Raw genomic sequence first — 6,000 nt, forward strand, 5'->3', positions numbered from 1 at the left:
ACGGATCGTATGACTTTGTTGTTGCGATTGAGGCAGCGTCAATCGCACTGTATTATTGCCTGTATTATTTGCATAGACTGCTTTGTTGCTGCTTTCGTTCAACAGATTAACCAGCAGGGTCCAAGTTATACTACGCGGTCGCTCCCTGCACTTGGAACTGTACTTCCCTCTAGGGCTTTCAACACACTCGTCCCTGGTTATGGTTATACACTTTGTCGTACGTCGCTCTGGATAAGAGCGTCTGCCAAATGCCTGTAATGCAATGTAATGTCAAACTGAACCAGACAGCCGTCATTCATGTGAGTAGGGCTCAGCAGTGCTCTTTGCTGGTGAGCTTCTCACCTTGCGCGGAGAGACTTTTCTACGGGGATGGGGGGCCTCGCATAGCAGGAGAATCAATTGGATCAGATTTTTAATTACAGTGCTCAGGACTACAGTATGGAATCACATTAGCCTGCTCAAGATTGTTATGCTTGTTGAACAAATGTGTAATTTAAAAACGATCAGGCCGCAGATGGAGGGGGACAGTGCAGCGCCAGTCCGGTCAGGTGGCTCCCTCCTGCGACGCGTCCCGGGCCACAAGCCTCTCAGAGGACGTCCTCCCACTAGCCCCTCCTCCCATTTCGCTTCACTCACCACAAAGGAGGTTTTTAATTACCCTGAAATAATTTTAAAAAAACGTTCTCTCTGTCTCTCAGTTTCTGTCTGTGTGTCTCTCTCTCTGTCTCTCAGTTTCTGTCTGTGTCTCTCTCTCTGTGTCTCTCTCTCTCTCTCTCTCTCTTCCTGTCTCTCTCTCTCTTTCTCTTCCTCACCTGCATCCTCAGCACTGTGTACTGGGTAATTGTTTTTTATTTTTTATAGAGAGACCTACACGGCCAGCCGTCCTGCCAGCGCTTGTTTGACCTCCGCAAATTGTCGAGATTTTCTGCGGCAGATGGTCTTCTCCCCCCACCTGCGGTCCACTTCCAGATTCCAGATTTCCTCTCCCGGCTCCCTCCGCGGCCTCCGCCACGTGTAGCAGACTGCGTTTCACCTTCAGACATCTGGCCGACACGCCTGGAACAGAGTGGAGGGGAAAGGAGAGGCCCACACAAGCCACCTGCCCTGGGGACTGTTCCTGTTACACGCAGCACATGTAAAGATAATAGCATTTTTGCATCTTTCATTGCGCCCTGGGTGCAGTAGCAGCCTGTAGCCAGCGCAGGCTGAGGATGTCTGCCAGATAATTAAATAATAGTGATGACAATGACAACAGGAGTAATAATAACATTATCGTGATCATGCTTTGTGCATGTACATGCAATAGATTATCTAGTTAGCAGAGGGTACTAGCGGAGCAGGCTGTTTCCGAATGACTAACAAGTAACTAGTGCTGCCCACAAACCTTCGGGTGAAATATGTCCAGAGTTACAAGCGTCATTTTGAGAAGCCGTAACCACACTGTGAGTTTCTGCTGTCTGAGGGCTGAAGCTAAGCAGCTCCTGGCCTTGGTTAATGTTTGGATTTGGATTGGAGACCAGATGGAAAAATCAGAGTTGCTGCTTTGCCGGATGTGGCGTTCCTGGGCCAGTAGAGGGCGCTCTTTTCCCTGGCTCGAGCGGAAGGACCGACGCAGCGAGGGAGACACTCCGTAGGAGACGTCGCCTTTGTGTCAGATGCAACATTAAACTGAGGTCTTGACTTACGGGGTGTTGTTAAAGACCCTGTGGTGCTTTCAGAACACAGTGGAAGGGGTTCCTTGGTGTCCCAGCCAAATTTCCAACCTGGCTCTATTAATCTGGGCACCTGAGTATTCTCTAAGTTAATTGGGGTGAATAGCTTCCGTGCGCCCCGCAGGTGGACGCGGAACATTTGTGATGTTTGAGGTGACCTTCCCCCTGTCACTGTTAAAGCACTCTGCGATTATGAAAGGCGTATGTAAATGAATTGTTCTCGTGTTCATGCTCAGATTGCACCAGATTCCTTTTTTTTTTGACAATATTTGATTTTAATTTAGATAATTTGTCACCATTCCGACTCTGTAGTCTATAAGCTGTGCTGTGCTGCAACGCACAATTGCAGGACTCAATCGGCTGGAGGACCCACTGTTGAGTACTTCTGACCAAAACCCTCTAATAAGAATTCCTGACCAATACACTCTATTGAGTGTTCCTGACCAAAACCCTCAATCGATTGTTCCTGACCAAAACCTCTAATAACTATTACAGACTAAAACCCTCTATTGAGTGTTCCTGACAAAAGTCTCTAATGAGCATTCCAGACTAAAACCCTCTATTGAGTGTTCCCAAATGAGATTCACTCCAACCCTCCTTCCATAGGCAATGCTCTGGCAAAATAGTGCATCTCTCTGTGAGAATTTAGGCCACGGTCATCGCTGGCACAGTCAGGATTAGATCCGGGGAAGGCTTGTTTGAGCAAAGATCGTTTCACGGGACGAGAGGTCCGCCTAAAAGGCAGATTCAACTGAAGGCCAGGACTCAGGAGCAAGGAGCAAGACGGTGGAGCTCAGCAACCAGCCTTGGACCTGTGCTTTATGTGTGGCAGTAAACCAACGGAGATCAACACCTGCACAATAATGTCAGGTCAAGGCCACCACCAGCAGCAGCAGCAGTGGCTGTGGTCATGAAAGTGTGGCTCCTTTTAATCTCTGTAGGGAAGACGTGCACTCTGGGAAGCACTGCTGGTGAATAGGTTCTTGGAGTGTCGGGGGTTTGTGTGGGCCGATCTTCATTTTAAGACACAAACAACTTGAGCGCTACATGGTTGTTCCATGTTTATTTTTTTTATTTGTTTTTGCCATTAGTGGTTTTTTAAAAGGCAAGAAGTTCATGAATGGTGGGGGAAAGTGAAGAGTAGAACTGCTGACAGGGTTGGAGCCCTGGAGCTCTGCTGGTCTATGTAGCATCAGAAGAGATTAAAATCTGAGCCAGGAAACAAACAGCGTTCTCTGGAAGTGACCATGTCTGTCAGAAAGCCAAATGGAGCTGTATGTGCTAAGTGAAGGATTAATACATTAATATGGTACAAGTAAAGAGCGTAGCTGTGTGTGTGTGTGCGTGTGTGTGTACGTGTGTGTGTCTGTGTGTGTGTACGTATGTGTGTGTGTGATTGAGTGTGTGTGTGTCTGAGTGAGAGTGGGTGTGTGTCTGTGTGTTTATGTGTGTGTGATTTTGTGTGTGAGTGTGTGTCTGTGTGTTTGTGTGTGTGTGTGTGTGTCTGATTGAGTGTGTGTGTGCGTGTGTATGTGTTGGGAAGGGGACATGATGTTTGTTAGTTTGTTAATGCAATATAATGACTGACATTTCCCATTTTTAATGCAGTTTCTGCGCATCATGGCTGCAGCATACATTAGTAGGCGGGAGATTGGACTCCAAACAGATCAAGAGGCTTTGAGTCTGGTGATGGACAGAAACAGGGTGCTGCCTTTGCAGACATTCCTTTGCTGGATGAATGCACATTTTTGAAAAGCATAAGTTGGCCAGATGAGGAACATCACGCACCGTGACATGCCAGAGAAGATGTTGGGCAGTCATATAGAGTGAGTGCCTCAGCCGTGATGCCTGGTGACAGTACTGACCTTGAGCTGTGATCCCACCTACTCCCCTCTCATCTGGTCCTCCTGTGCATCTGGTCAAACTGCCACGTATCTACCTCCTCTCCTCTCCCATTCCTCATTGGAGCTCAGCCTGGGCCCCAGGCAGCAGGTCTTCCCCATGTTCTCAGCACACAAGCCTAGCTACTCTCTAGGAGTTGAGGAGAAAATGGTTTCCGAAATTCCTGTCTGTGTCTTGGAAAAGGAGTGGATAGGGGTAGAGGTGGTGGTGGTGGGGTGGGGGGAGAGGTCCGTAGCCTGAGGTATCCATCCCAGAAGCCAATCACAGACATGGTGGTCTGACTCTGCATGCCTGTCTCACCGCACCCTATGCCCTGGACTGCTGTCTCCATGACAACATTTGGCCCATCCTGTCCTGAGGAGTGGTGAAGGGGGGTGGGGGGGTATGTTCGCATTGCCTCGTTACGTGAAGAATGAAAAGGAACAGCCAGGGGGTGCATTTGTTCTGCGTGGACTCCCCTCCTCAGCTGCCAGCATACGGCCTATTTATAGCAACGAAATGTTAAAATAAACTAAATAAATGACAATAGCGAGAGCAGGATGAAATATCCCAGCTCTCGCCTTCTCACTTCTCTTCTTCCTCCTCTTCCTCCTTTAATCAGTGTGAGAGAGGATCCTGCTCTGGAGGTCCCACGTCCAGGGGTGTGTGTGTGTGTGTGTGTGGATGCAGAGGGCAGCAATGGGTAGCTGTGGGCCGTCAGTGCCAACGCACACAGCCCAGTGGACACTGCCATGACTGCACCATGCAGCCCTCAGAGCATCAATACTCCATCTTTCAGCACGGGCAGTATGCAAGTGGCCCCCTGAATGCTTCACGGGCTGTTTGTATGTGTGTGTTTGTGTATGTGTTTGTATGTGTGTGTTTGTGTATATGTGTGTGTGTATGGTTTCTTGTGGTTTCTTGTGTGTGTGTGTGTGTGTGTGTGTGTGCTTGCGTGTGTTTGTGTGTGCATCTGTGTGTGTGTGTGTGTGTGCGTGTTGCTGAATGTTTGTATGTGTGTGGTGCTTGTGTGTTCGTTTGCGAGTGTTTGTGTGTGTGCGTGTGGATGCATGTGCGTGCAAGCAAGTTAAATATAGAAAGCGCGAGGCAGGGAGAGAGAGAGAGAAAAAGAGAGATAAAAGGAAAGAGAGAAAAGAAAGTGGACAGCATCGTCCCGGGTTAAATTTAGGCAGGGGGCGGAATCAGCCCTCCCCCCTGTCTGTCTGTACTGCGGATGGGGGGAGAGATGCTGATGGGGCCGGAAGGTGGAACTCCTCCTCATTACTCCACCTGTGAGTGAACGAAAGGGAGACACAGGAGAATACGGCAAAATAAAAGCGTGCATAAAAAAAACTGTGTAAGTCGCTGAGGATAAGAGCGTCTGCTAAATACCTGTAATGTAATGTAGGACAGCGGAGGAGAACGTGTGCATGTGCCTGGGCCCCGATAACAAATAAAGCTAAACTATCATGTTTGTACACTGAAGACAGGGCAGGTCCTGGCAGTATGGAAAAGTTCCCAAAAATTTTTAAGGATACCGTGAAAACTTTGTACGCTGCCATAGCATTGACTGAAAGGATTATCCAAAAAAGGTGCTGACATTTAATAGAGGAAATAAAGGTACACATGCAAAGCCTTCTGGGAAATGATGGTGTCAAACTGTGATCAATTCAGAGCACTTACTGTATGTGTACAGACTGACTAATATAAAGAAGGCGGATTAAATTAAATGCTCTCGCATAAATGCTGATCAGCATTCAGCTGACTGGAGAATTTTTTTTATAACTTAAATATAAAAATAAACTGAAAATTAAATGAGGAAAGAAAGGAATGAAGAAGGCAGAACACAATTCAGTGTTAGTTTAGTTTAACAGGATTTCTCCCCAAAATGTCTCATTTTAACAACTTAGAATGCATCTGTAAACTTAAAATTAATTCATACGGGTCATTCTCTGGTCACCAGCAACCCACATTTGGGCACCGTTTGGTTGCCTATCCTTAGCCAGATATCCTGCTAGTTCACACTAGAGCACGCCATTGTATTTGTTGTACTGTAGAAAGTCATTTGTTAACCAACAGTACATTTCTTTGGACAGTGTATTTCTATTTGTAATGCAATTCAAATGATCGTTCCACTGCAGAAACAGCAACTTCTCGACTGGTCAAGCACATTTCACGGACAGGATCTACACACCCGGAATGCAAGAGTGCAAGTACCGTGCCAGCTAGCTAACGGTTTTGAATTTTGTGCTGAATGTTGATTTACATGAATAACTCAGAGAAATGTAATAAAGCTCTTCAACAGCAATGCCTCGAAGGAGTGACGACCTGTCCAGGGTGTATTCCTGCCTCTCATGCAATGCATGCTGGGATAGGCTGCAGACACACACATCATTGTTTTTAACTG

The sequence above is a fragment of the Anguilla anguilla genome, chromosome 1, assembly GCF_013347855.1.
Source record: "Anguilla anguilla isolate fAngAng1 chromosome 1, fAngAng1.pri, whole genome shotgun sequence".
NCBI lineage: Eukaryota > Metazoa > Chordata > Actinopteri > Anguilliformes > Anguillidae > Anguilla > Anguilla anguilla.